The sequence below is a fragment of the Mirounga angustirostris genome, unplaced genomic scaffold (assembly GCF_029215605.1).
Source record: "Mirounga angustirostris isolate CCGP_5_RB_7025 unplaced genomic scaffold, mMirAng1.0.hap1 SCAF_15, whole genome shotgun sequence".
Lineage (NCBI taxonomy): Eukaryota > Metazoa > Chordata > Mammalia > Carnivora > Phocidae > Mirounga > Mirounga angustirostris.
Window position 1 is genome coordinate 76,395,936 of NW_026991723.1, and position 13,679 is coordinate 76,409,614.

Below are 13,679 nucleotides of genomic sequence, written 5' to 3' on the forward strand. Positions count from 1 at the left end.
TTTCTTACTCCCATATTGCTTTGAGGCTGCACCATGCATATTTGAGCCTGGGCTACCTGGCTCAAATTTAGTTTCCAGACATTTAGGGCACCATCTGAGACCTAAACCCAAACCTTGATATTTTTCCTCTGCTAGGAGAATGGCTTTTGGTTATTACACATTTCTCTCTGTGTTGATTTTTAAAAAATATTTCCACAAAGCTACCCGCCAAATGTTTTCATCTCAAACATGTGTAGCTTTCCTGTAACTCATGTTGTAGTTACATCAGTGGTTGGGACTCCATTCACCTGTAAATTTAAGTTGTCTTCAGAGCCTTCATTTCCTTCTTTAACCTGTGGCCCTCTAAGCCAAGCAGAACTCTTCCCAGAAGATAAAGAGATGGTGACCAAGTCCCCCGGAGAACGTCTGGGTGTCAACTTGCTGAAATTATTGTACAAATAGCTCCTTCCATATACTCACTACTTAATACCTCACAAAATACATTTACTAACTTTTAAATGTAATCATGTATCCAACTAAATGTTGAATAATTGTTTTATTGAGCATTACTATGTACACTACATTAGACTGAGCATTTATAAGGTTGCTGGTCAAGACAGCCACTGTTATGGCCCTCAGAGTTTATCATCCAACTAGAGCCAGAGGCAAGAAATCAGCTCATTAGAGTGCAGTGCTGTAAATGGGGGAAATCATCCCAGAGGGAAAATAGTAAATGCTGCAGGCACAGATAACAGAGTGTGCAAAGACCTAGGGGGTAAAATAGGACATGGCTTATTTGGGGAAAGCAAGTGTTCAGGCTACTGGGATCTGAACTGAGGCTAAGGATAACTGAGAAACCACATTGGGGAAGAAAGGTGTTGGCTGATACCAGGGAGTTATGTAGATAACAAATTGCCAAAAACTCAGTAAATGTGTATCCTTCTTTGGGTTCCTTTAAAAGCAAATCTTGAATCAAGGACTCAAGTACAAGTAGTTTATCTGGATGATGAGCCCAGTAACCACCAGTAGAGAAGAGGGGAAGTGAAACAAGAATGGGAAGGTAGACAGGGCGCCTGGGTAGCTTAGTCATTAAGCGTCCGCCTTCGGCTCAGGTCATGATCCCAGGGTCCTGGGGTTGAGCTTCTCCTTCTCTCACTCCCCCTGCTTGTGTTCCCTCTCTCACTGTGTCTCCGTCAAATAAATAAATAAAATCTTAAAAAAAAAAAAGAATGGGAAGGTGGCCAAAAGAGGGTGTCTTATCAAGCATGTTACTACTGTAAGCAACTGCAGCTCAATCACAAGAGACAGGCTGGAGAAGAATCTAGCGGGCTTCTTAGAGGAGGTAGCACTTGAGATGAGCCTTGAAGAACCAGTAGGACTTTAGAAAAAAGAAGGAAAGATAGTTGGCTGAGAAAAACTCATGTCCACCTGACTTTAGGACTATATTATCTACCTCATTTCCTCTTTCACCTTCAAATATATGAGGAAGCACACAGGTGGCATCCTTTCGCAAAAGTTTGTCTAGGAGCGGGTATCCTTCCCTATGGCTCCTGCAAGGAGCCTGTCTGGGCTTTGCATTGAAAAGGAACAGCTCATTCTTGATACCCTGTGCCATACGGAACACATTCATTTCCAGGATTAAAAGCACATTAAGGTAACACACACCACATGTAGGAAGGGAAGTGACCAGACACCCTATTTTCTATGATCCCTGAGAAATAGATATAACTCATTTATCCATCCATTCATCTGTGTACACCCATGTGTGCATGTGTATACACACACACACACGCACGCACCTTCTCTACCAGCACAGGCCAGGGAGGCACAACTTCCAACCTCAAAACCTCTTCCCAAGGATCCAAAGAGAATTTAGTTTCCAGGCATTTAGGGCACCATCTGAGACCTAAACCCAAACCTTGATATTTTTCCTCTGCTAGGAGAATGGCTTTTGGTTATTACGCATTTCTCTCTGTGTTGATTTTTTAAAAATATTTCCACAAAGCTACCCGCCAAATGTTTTCATCTCAAACATGTGTAGCTTTCCTGTAACTCATGTTGTAGTTACATCAGTGGTTGGGACTCCATTCACCTGTAAATTTAAGTTGTCTTCAGAGCCTGAAATTCATCAACAGTCCGAATTCTTGGGAATACAGCTGGTCAAAGTTTTAGCTTGCTTAAACCCTTCACTGTAGATTCTGCCTACCTTGCCAGACTTGTCTTTTGTTTCCATCCCTCCCATCAGTTACCCACCACTCACTTTATGCTCTCGCCAAACTGAACTCCCTTCAGTTACTTTAGCATGCCGTATTTTCTTAGTTCCCAGCTTTGGAGTCAGGCTCTGCCCTTTACCTAGAATACCCTCCCTTAACTATGCATAGCTTACTCCTACTCATTCTTTATGTCTCAGCTTAGCTGATCAGTGTATTAATAATTATTATTATAGCTTAGATTGACGGCTCACTATGTGCCTGACATGAAATTAAGTACTTTACATGCCATCACTTATTTAATATACATAAAATAACCCATGGAAGTAGATATAATTATCAGTATTATCATTTTATAAATGAGGAAATCGAGGTAAGAAATTGTAAATAACTTCCCCAAGGTCATAATGACTAGTCAGGGATGAAATCTGAATTTGAACCCAGGCAATCTGATTCTGAACACCCTGAATATAACTGTATAATGATGCTCCATAAAGCCTACTCCAAGTTCAGCTAATAAGTCTAGTAGTCTTGTGGGTCCACCAGCCCCTATTACTTCCAAAACTGTCTTAACCATACTACACTAATTGTCCATTTATTTCTTCCATTCCTCAAAAACACAAAGAAGCTGTTTCCCATTCAACCTGTATCCCCTGGCTCATAGCAGGTCTGTGATTGTTTAAGGAAGATATGAATAAATTTGAACAGAGCCTGAATCAACTTCCATTCACAAGAAAATACATGCTAATCCAATTACTGATATAAACCCCAGGCTGTAACTAAACCAATTAAAAGAACAAAATTTTTCAGCACTTTGATAATGCCTGCTAACACAAAAATCATACGTCAATTACCAATCTTTTTCATTTATTCATGAAAGAAGGTGTCTCAAAGACTTCCAATTGCTAAGGCTTCTATGATGGGCAAGTGCTTAGAGATAAGAAAGCTTAATTAAAAAAATAATAATCAGTAATTCCAATACTTAGTACATCTCAACTGCTTGTGTTTAAAATAGTCAGATCTGGGTAAGAGTTTGGCTGACTGAGTAGAAAGCTATGTTAAAAGTTTGATGTCAGGTGGGAAATTGGGCAAACACAAGGACATCTGAGACCAGGGAAGGGGGTTGGTAAAACCAAGACTACAGCCCACCAACCCCAGAGGTTTGGTGAGTTTCATGTGAAGATGGGTCTCACAGCCTTCATAGGCTCAGATGTGAGGGACTGCCAAAGTCCTCTGCCTCAGAGTAGGATGGTTTTACAGCCTGACCTCCAACTGGCAGTGAGAAAAATGAGGTGGTATCCTGGGTTGACCCCGCCCTTCCTCTCTTGACACCTTTAGGTTCTGAAGGAGAGGATTGCTAGTTACCACTTAGTTCAGAGAGCTGATGATTTAACACATCCCTAGGCTTAGACTTCACTGTGTGATCAACTTTACCCAGACATCTGACATCTCCACCATACCCTGTCTAGGTCAGTTAAAAATCTGGTTTCACCACAAAAGACCCAGAATAGCCAAAGCAAACCTGAAAAAGAAAAACAGGGGCACCTGAGTGACTCAGTTGGTTAAGCATCTGCCTTCAGCTCTGGTCATGAGCTCAGGGTCCTGGGATCGAGCCCCACATTGGGCTCCCTGCTCAGCGGGGAGTCTGCTTCTCCCTCTCCCTTTGCCCCTTCCCCCGCTCATGCTCTTTCTCTCTCTCTTTCTCACTCAAATAAATAAATGAAATCTTAAAAAAAAAAAAAGATATCTTAAAGATCTTAAAAAAAAAAAAAAAGAAAAAGAAACCTGGAGGCATCACAATTCCAGACTTCAAGTTATATTACAAAGCTGCAGTAATCAAAACAGTATGGTACTTGCACAAAAATATAGATCAATGAAATAGAAGAGAAAACCCAGATATGAACCCACAATTATATGGTCATTTAGTCTTTGACAAAGCAGGAAAGAATATCCAATTGGAAAAAGAATGTCTCTCCAACAAATGGTGTTGGGGAAACGAGGCAGCAACATGCAAAAGAATGAAACTAGACCACTTTCTTATACCATACACAAAAATAAATTCAAAATGGATTAAAGACCTAAAGTGTGAGACCTGAAACCATAAAAATTCTTGAAGAGAGCACAGGCAATAACTTCTTTGATATTGGCCATAACAACTTCTTTCTAGATATGTCTCCTGAGGCAAGGGAAAGAAAAGCAAAAATAAACTATTGGTATGATATCAAAATAAAAAGTTTCTGCACAGCAAAGGAAACAATCAACAAAACTAAAAGGCAACATACTGAATGGGAGAGATATTTGCAAATGACATATCTGATAAAGAATTAGTATCCAAAATACATAAAGAACTTACAAAACTCAACATCTCCCAAATGAATAATCCAATTAAAAATGGGTAGAATACATGAACACACATTTTTCCAAAGAAGACATACAGATGGCCAACAAAAACATGAAAAGATGCTCAACATCACTTATCATCAGGGAAATATGAAGCAAAACTACAACAAGATACCACCTCACACCTGTCAGAATAGTTAAAATCAACACAAGAAATAAGAGGTGTTGGCAAGAATGTAGAGAAAGGGTAACCCTCCTGTACTGTTAGTGGGAAAACAAACTGCTGCACTCTGGAAAACAGTATGGAGTTTCCTCAAAAAGTTAAAAATAAAACTACCCTATTATCCAGCAATTGCAGTACTGGTTGTTTACCTAAGGAATATAAAAATACTAATTCAAAGGGATATATGCACCCTGATTGTTTATATGTTTATAGCAGCATTATCTATAATAGCAAAATTATGGAAACAGCCCGAGTGTCCACTGATTGATGAATGGATAAAGAAGATGTAGTGTGTGTATACATACACACAATGGAATATTACTCAGCCATAAAAAGAATGAAATATTGACATCTGCATGGATGGAGCTATACAAGTATTTTGCTAAGTGAAATAAATCAGAGAAAGACAAATACCATATGATTTCACTCATATGTGGAATTTAAGAAACAAAACAAATGAGCAAAGTGGGGGGGAAGAAAGAGGCAAACCAAGAAACAGACTCTCAACTAGAGGGAACTGATGGCTACTAAAAGGAAAGTGAGGGGGTGTGTTAAACAGGTGGTGGGGATTAAGGAGAGCATTTGTTGTGATGAGCACTGGGTGATATATGGACGTGTTGAAGTGCTATACTGTATATCTGAAACTAATATCACACTGTATGTTAACTAACCGGCATTTAAATAAAAACTTTTAAAAAATCTGATTCCTTTATTTTCAATTTTCACAGGTTTCCTGGTATAGTGACATACTCTCTCTTTCCCAAGCAAAGTTGGCCATTCTTCCTTTCTTCTGCTTTTTGCTTTTTTATTTTTGAGCTCCTACCTCAATGCAATTGGCCAGAAGGAGCCCAAAAACTTAACGATAACTATCCTGCTCCCAGAACGATACATAAAAATCCCATTGCACTTATACTAAAGCCCAGACTCCATGGATGGTGCACATGGCTCTGAATGACCTAGTCTGGCGCTGTCCAACGCAGCAGGCCCTAGAACCCTGTGGCTACTGAGCACTTGAAACTCAGGCAGTCTGAATTAAGATGTGCTGTAAGTGGAAACTCCACACTGAATGTTAAAGACTTTGTACCTAATAATAATAATAATAATAATAATAATAATAATAATAATAATGTAAAATTTCATTAACTGTTGTTCATATTGATCACATGTTGAGACAATAGTATTTTGGATTATTTTGAGTTAAAAAAATATTATTAAATTTACCTTCACTTGTTTCTTTTTAATTTCTAAATGTGGCTACCAGAAAACTTAAAATTACATGTGACTCACATTGTATTTCTATTGGATGTTCAGCCTCAATTCCTGTCACCCTTCCTACCACAGTCAAGGCTACAGGTACGCTGAATTCCTTTTAGTCCTTCTAAACTCACAAGTCCTCGGTCACTCCCCAGCCTTTATTTATCTGGAGCAGTTTTTTTACTTAATTCACTCTGACTCAACCTTTGTGCCAGAGTTCAGATATTACTTCCTTGGAATAGTGTGGTATGTGGCCAGCCTTCCCAAATTTGAGTCTCTGTGACCTCATGACCCTGTTTGTTTCCATCCATCACAGCACCGGTCATTCTGCTGTAATGGATTCTTTCTGCCCCTCTGCAATATAAGCAACAAGAATGAAGAAATTGCTACTGTACATGGTGCACGGTAGGCACTCAAGAAGTACTTATAAAGGGCGGAGGGAGACCTAATCTGGTTGTACTGCATCAATGTCACCCAACACCCTACAACAGGGATTGGCAAGCTATAGCCTACAGGCCAAATCCAGCCTACCATCTATTTTTGAAAATAAAACTTTACTGGCTATGCCCATTCATTTCCATACCATTTCTATACCAGAAGGGAATAGTTGTGATAGAGACCATGTGGCCCACAAAGCCTAAAACATGTACACTCTGACCCTTTAAGGAAAAAAGTTTGCTGATCTCTGTCCCGTACGATAATGCCCAACTTTTCAGCACAGGTCGTTGCTTACCTGTCCAGCCTTATCTGATGGTCCTCCGCCTATAATACCTCTCTGTTTCAGGTTTGCTGAGCTACCACCAGTGCCGGAAAACCTCCCACATTCACGCTCATCCATTCCATGTCCAGACCACACTGTAGCTCTCAACACTCTGTAACATACATAATATGTAATTATAATTACATAAGATGCAATAAAAATGAATGTAGACCCATCCATCGGTAGGTCTGCTTTAGACTGTCAACTAACTGCTCGAGAGCAGGGACAATTTACTCATTCAACACATATGGATGGGCGCCTGGGTGGCTCAGTTGGTTAAGCGACTGCCTTTGGCTCAGGTCATGATCCTGGAGTCCCGGGATCGAGTCCCGCATCGGACTCCCTGCTCAGAGGGGGGTCTGCTTCTCCCTCTGACCCTCCCCCCTCTCATGTGCTCTCTCTCTCTCATTCTCTCTCTCAAATAAATTAAAAAATCTTTAAAAAAAAAAGAATTTAAAATTCAACACATATGGATGAAGAGTGTCCAGAATGGGCCATTAGGAGCTGGAGACAGAATGGTCACCATGCTCACATCACTTACAACCAACTGGAATGGGATGGGAAAACCACTTTCCCTCAACTGTATCCCCACTGTCCGACCCAGCACTGGGTCACTGTAGTGACCCAGTACATGTCTGAGTGAATGAACGTCTCCTACCAGAACCACGCTTTGATCTTCACATAATGCTACAAGCAGAGAAGTGAAATTAGGAGTCAGACCTCTTTCCCTTCCCAGCCTTGACAGGCAGGCAGGTGGGCAGGCAAGACATGATGGTGGAGGACACCAATCTGGGAGGCAAACTGCCTGGGTTTGAATCCTGACTCCGCCACTTGCTCTCTGTATGATCTTAGGAATGTTGCTAGTCCCTTGTGCAACTTGCTCCCCTTGTCTGTAAAGTGGGGGTAAAAACACCCATCTTGGAGAAATGCCATGTAGATTCAATGACCAATGCTACAGAGGCAAAATGCAACAGACCAGTACCTGTCCCACAGCGAGTGCTTTGTAAGTGTTGGCTACATTATCACTGTCATTGCTCTTGTTATCATAGCCTAAAGCAAAGGCATGTGACAACTTTAGGAGCCTCATTGGTCAAATGGGGCTAATGATATCTGCTCTGACCACTTTGCTGTGGGAATCTGACTAGAGACATCAGTGGGAGGACTCCATGACCTATAAAGTGCTCTCCAGATGGGAGCCATGGTGATGATTAGCTCCCAGATGTGCGGGCCAAGCCATGGCTGATGCATCTGCAAGGCACAGACATCTGGAGGCCTGGCATCCCATCATCTCAACCCCTGCTGCCTTTTCCTCTCCTGTTCTACTTCCTTTCCTCACACAGCCCCTTCTCCCACCTGGGGATGGTTTCCCAGTTCCAGGGCTAGAGTAAGAGGAATAACATTCTTCTATTTTCTTTCCAATATGGAAATTCCATCTCTTTGCAGTTTCCATCATGTCAGGGTTGCACAGAGGGTCCATTAAGGCTTCTTATGGGAAGACAGGAGGGTGTAGAGAGAGGGAGGGAATGGGAATCCCTTTCACTGGGATTTTTACAAGCACGCCTAGATGAAATCTTTCCATCCAGTCACCAAAGCCCTTGGTGGGTCATGGATACTGCTAGAATGTGATCTTTTTTTTTCAAGTAGGCCAACAGCAAAAGAATGTTTCATTGAATCAAAACACACATCCATTGCAATTTTTTTCGCAACCATTTTTTCTCTTTGCTTTCCCAAACGCAACACTGTTTGGGTTAGTTTGCAAAGCAGTTTTGGATTTAAGGCTGAGACTGTTTTGTAAGGAATCCCAAAAAGCAAGTCAATTCAGTTCAGTACACATTTATTCAGCATCAGGCACCATGTGCGGCTGCAGAGGCCCAGCGGTGAATGAAACACTGCACTGTTGTTGGGGACAGTGCAACCTTTGGGGAGACAGTCATAGACCCAAACCTTTCTGATATGCTCTGGTGGGGCTAACATAGAAGTGATCCCTGGCACTTGGGGATCTCAGAGGAGGGGACAAGTACCCAGCCTTTGTGATGCCTGACCACAGCATAAAAGCAAACACATCCTAAGTCTTCCATAGCAATATCATGAATAAGCCCTCTATTTGAGACTTCAAGGAAGACTTCCCAAAGAAAACACTCATGGACCATGGTTAAGTATATGTGCCAGGATCATAGGTTGCAAGTGACAGCAACAGAATTTGGCACAGAGAGAACTCATTGCAAGCATTTCGAGGAGCATGGCCCATAGGTTTCTATCTGTGAGGGAAGGCTGGAAAATGAGACTCAAAAGAGTCTGAAAGCCAGGCTGTTTCAGGGGCTCAGTGGCAAGAAGAGCTCAAAAATTGTGCCCAAAAGCAAAGGAAACAGTCAACAAAACTAAGAGGCAACTCACAGAATAGGAGAAGATATTTGCAAATGACATTATGGGTAAAGGTCTGGTGTCCAAGATCCATAAAGAACTGCTTAAACTCAACACCCAAAAAACAAATAATCTAGTCAAGAAGTGGGCAGAAGACATGAACAGATACTTCTCCAAAGAAGATATACAAATGGCTAACAGACACATGAGAAAATGTTCAACATCACTGGCCATCAGGGAAATACAAATCAAAACCACAATGAGATACCACCTTACTAAAATTAACAAGACAGGAAACAACAAGTTTTGGCGAAGATGTGGAGAAAGGGGAACCCTCTTACACTGTTGGTGGGAATGCAAGCTGGTACAGCCACTCTGGAAAACAGTATGGAGGTTCTTCAAGTTAAAAATAGAGCTACCCTATGACCCAGCAATTGCACTACTAGGTATTTAGCCCAAAGATACAGACACAGGGAAAAGAAGGAGCACATGCACCCCAATGTTCATAGCAGCAATGTCCACGATAGCCAAACTGTGGAAGGAACCGGGATGCCCTTCAACAGATGAATGGATAAAGATGTGGTTCATATATACAATGGAATATTACTCAGCCATCAGAAAGGATGAATACCCACCATTTGCATCAATGTGGATGGAACTGGAGGGGATTATGCTAAATAAGTCAAGCAGAGAAAAACAGTTATCATATGATTTCCCTCATATGTGGAACATAAGGAATAGTGTGGAGGACGACAGGCGAAGGGAGGGAAAACTAAATGGGAAAAAATCAGAGAGGGAGGTAAACCATGAGAGACTCTGGACTCCAGGAACCAAACTGAGCGTTCCAGAAGGGGGGGGGGGGTGGGAGGATGGGATAACTGGATGATGGGTATTAAGGAGGGCACGTATGGTGATGAGCACTGGGTATTATATGCAACTAATGAATCACTGAACACTAAAAAAAATAATAATAATAATAACTTAAAAATTTTTAAAAAAATTGTTCCCAGGCTCTACAAACTCCAACTGTTCCTCTCTAGTACCACTCTGCTCAAGACTCCGAGTCCTGGGAATGAGACTCTAGTTGGTACATGCAGGTCACATGCTCCCGTCTTCAGTGGGAGATATAACAGTTTAAGTTCCACCAAGACCATACCCAATGGGGCAGAGGTGGTTTCCCCCTTCTCCCTGAAAAAAAAGGGGGGGGTGTTGCTGAGGAGTATTGCAAACACCTAACAGAGCTAGGTAGGAAAAAAAAAAAAAAGGTGTCAAGAGTGTGCTGTGATTGGATGAGCAAAATTATGGAGGTCTAGAAAAATAAGGAATGGGCAGGGAATTTCAAGAAACTTGGCATTATTTGGGTATAAGGCATGAGATAAAAAATAATTGGGTATGAACAGGGGCACAATATGGTGATACTTAAACTTGAAATTGCACTGTGGAGTGCTTGGGCAATGAGGGAGGCTACGGAGTCCAGTGTCACCCTTGCCTGTGTCACTCCTGCTTGGAGATGGCGTGTTGTTTTTGACCAGCATCAAGGGCTGCAGCATGTTCCATGAGTGTTACATATCCCACTGATACTGGGACAAATAGATTAAACACGTCCAAGTACCATTAACCCAATTACAGATGTGCTGAGTGAGCTCTGAGCTTGGCCCATCCCCAACTGGAAGTTTCCCTTGAAGACTTAAAAGGAACAAGGGTGAAAAATTCTCATCTGTGGCCCATGCCCCATGGCCCTAGCCAACCATGGAAACCTCTGCTGCTCAATAATCATCCTTTGCTGTGTTTTTGTTTGTTGATTTTGTTTCTAGTACAGGCCCCAGTGTCTTATGTAACAGAACACATGGCTAAGTGAGAAGCTTTCTCCCTGAAGTTAGGTTTTCTTGGATCTAATAGTGATGCCAAAGGAATGACCAACTGAAAACTCAAGAAAAAAACAAACCACAAGACTTTACTGAGCACCTACTTTGCGCCTATGCCAGGCCCTTTTTATTTATTGATAATGCCTTCTCTACAATGAATGCCCCAGTGAAGTAGGTGAAACTGATGATTCCGGGTTTTCTGGTGAGGAGACGGAATTCCAGGTCTGTGAAGTGCCCATGTTTGAGGAAGCTCGAATTTAATTCCAAGTTTGTCTTACTCTGGAGGCCAATATTCATTCCTCAGAATTACTCTATCCTTTAACAGTTCTTTCTGTAGTTATTTTGTTCCTTGACACAGGGACCTGAACCTCAACTTGGTTGACTGTCAATTTGTACCTCTCTGGTGATGGAAAGTTCACCACCTCACATACAAAAAAACAGCCTGTTTTAAAATAGGGAGACAAAACTGGCCTCTCCGGGAAATCTCTTGTTTCCACTCTGTTTTCTTGAACCCCAACAAAGGAGCCCATTCCTTCAGCTGCACGTTTCCTATGACAAATCCGAAGGTGAGATTGAGCTTCAGTGTATTCTCCATATAAGCTCACAAACTCTCTTCTTTGGTTGCAAAGGTTCTTGAAAATCATCCCGATCTATGGTTCTTAAACAAGGAAAACATCAGAGTCACCCTAGGAAACTTGCAAAAATATAGATTCTCAGGTGTCTCCCATGACTTACTCAACTGGAGTCTCAGTGAGTGGGGCCAGCAATCTGTATTTCCCCCAAGCTCCCAGGCATTTGGATGTTTCAGTCCAATGCTCCAAATTATATTGCATGGGAGACCAAGATCCAAAGAGGGGAAGAAATTAGCCCAAAGCCATACAGCCAATCAGTCATGCTTTTACTTTCTGATAGAGCAAGACCAGCCTTGCTGATCGCTACAGACAGCACCTCTAAACACATGCCTCTCCCTCTGCTCTGGGGAAGGCCGATCATGGACTGTGGAGTAGAATAGCTTACAAGTGAGTGAAGAATCGACGTCATCCCTGACCATAAAACCTAGTGAACTGCAACCAGGCTGGTATTTGTACTACAAAACCTCCTGGGAAGGCTGGCCACACTTGGCACTGGCCTTTCTTCTTGAGCAGAGGTTAAGGCTTTCTTCCCTGCCCCTCCCAACCTGCAAAGACGTCAGGAAAGAGGATGGGCCTGGGGTTACCCAGGGGTCAGGAAAGCACTAGAGATAAAAATCAAGGAATATTCCACTCTTGGTTTTGCCAGCTGCATGACCTTGGACAAGTACTTTTTCCTTCCTGGCCCTCAGTCTTCTCATTTCTAAAATGGGAGAATTTTAGAAATGCTCTGGAGTGGTTCTGAGAACAGAGCTGCAGAGTCACCACATCTTAAATGAGAACTCCATCCCAGCTCCTTACTGACAATATCACTCTAGGCACATCACCTACCCTCCCTGTGCCTCAGGACTTGTTCTGTAAAATGGGGATGCCAACAGCTGGGTTACGGGACATGAGTGACACCTAAATGAGATACTACAACTAACATGCTTGGCACAGACCCTGGCTGTGGAAAACGCCCATCAAATGGTAATTATTTCTCTTGTTGTTACTGTAATTGGTCATTCTAATCTGAATCTCCATGAGACCAGCCTCTCTGACCAAGGGGAGAATGCAGAGGCCTCACATTTGAACAGACTTCACCAGTTCCTTCCCAGACGGTCTCCTTGGTCCTCCAGGGCAACACAGCCACCCCATGAGTGGACCTCTTGGCAGAGCCTAAAGGGGATTTCTCTCAGGGTCAGAAGAGAGATGCCCAAAGACCTGCTCTGGTGGGGAGACCCTGTGTGAACACAAGTCCAGCCTCAGTTTCCTCTCACCAAAGTACAAAGCCTGCATAGGACAGGCTTCATGAACCCCGTCCTAGAAGACTCAAATCGGCACACGTTTCCTGAGCACCTAACATCTGCTTCAACCTGACCTGGGCACAGGACGTATAAAACATGGCCCTACCGAGGAGGTGACATCTTAAGGGAAAACAGAAACTTAAAGGGATAATTAGAACTCAAAGGGTTAGGTCGAAGCATCACAGATGTATGGGTATGGTAAGAACCAAATGGAGAAGGACCTATCCTGAATTTGGGGTATATGGTCAGAGCAACTTTCCTGAAATAAGTAACACTTCTCTGGGAATGTGCTTGGTAAACATCAGCGTCTTCTACAAATATGAAGGGATGTTTATTCCCTCCATTTCCAATTGTGGGCCTTGAGGACTTGAGAATCCTAGAATATTAGAACAGAAGGATTTTTCAGAGAAGTCCCAGTCCCACCAATCTGTTCATGAAAAGACCCTGAGGGTAAGACTGAGGAGAGACTGGCCCAAGGTCCCACAGCATTTTAGTGTCAGAGCTGGGTGCAAAATCTCCCATGGGGCATTCACTGCTACCTGAACTGACAACCTCCTCCCTTGCCTCTTTATCTTTTCTTTCTTTCTTTCCTTCCTTCCTCCCTCCCTACCTCCCTTCCCGCCTTCCTGCCTTCCCTCCTCCCTTCCTTCTTCTCTCTTTTTCTTAAGATTTTATTTATTTATTTATTTATTTATTTATTTATTTATTTATTTATTTATTTATTTATTTATTTAATTTATTTGGCAGACAAAGAGCAGGAGAGCACAAGCAA

The 13,679-nt window shown here is 42.3% G+C and overlaps 1 protein-coding gene across 5 annotated transcripts in view; it reads right to left on the reverse strand.

The window, feature by feature from the left end:
- Positions 1–6,638: 6,638 nt before the first annotated feature.
- ASTN2 (astrotactin 2) overlaps positions 6,639–13,679 on the reverse strand; it is an 883,583-nt gene continuing 876,542 nt past the window's right edge. For 2 of the 5 annotated variants that reach the window (XM_064579940.1, XM_064579943.1), the window contains one exon: positions 6,640–6,878. The gene's annotated coding sequence lies outside the window, so the exon portion shown is untranslated. Of the gene's footprint in view, positions 6,879–13,679 lie in introns of all 5 variants that reach the window. The other 3 variants (XM_064579941.1, XM_045883011.3, XM_064579942.1) reach the window with 2 other exon arrangements.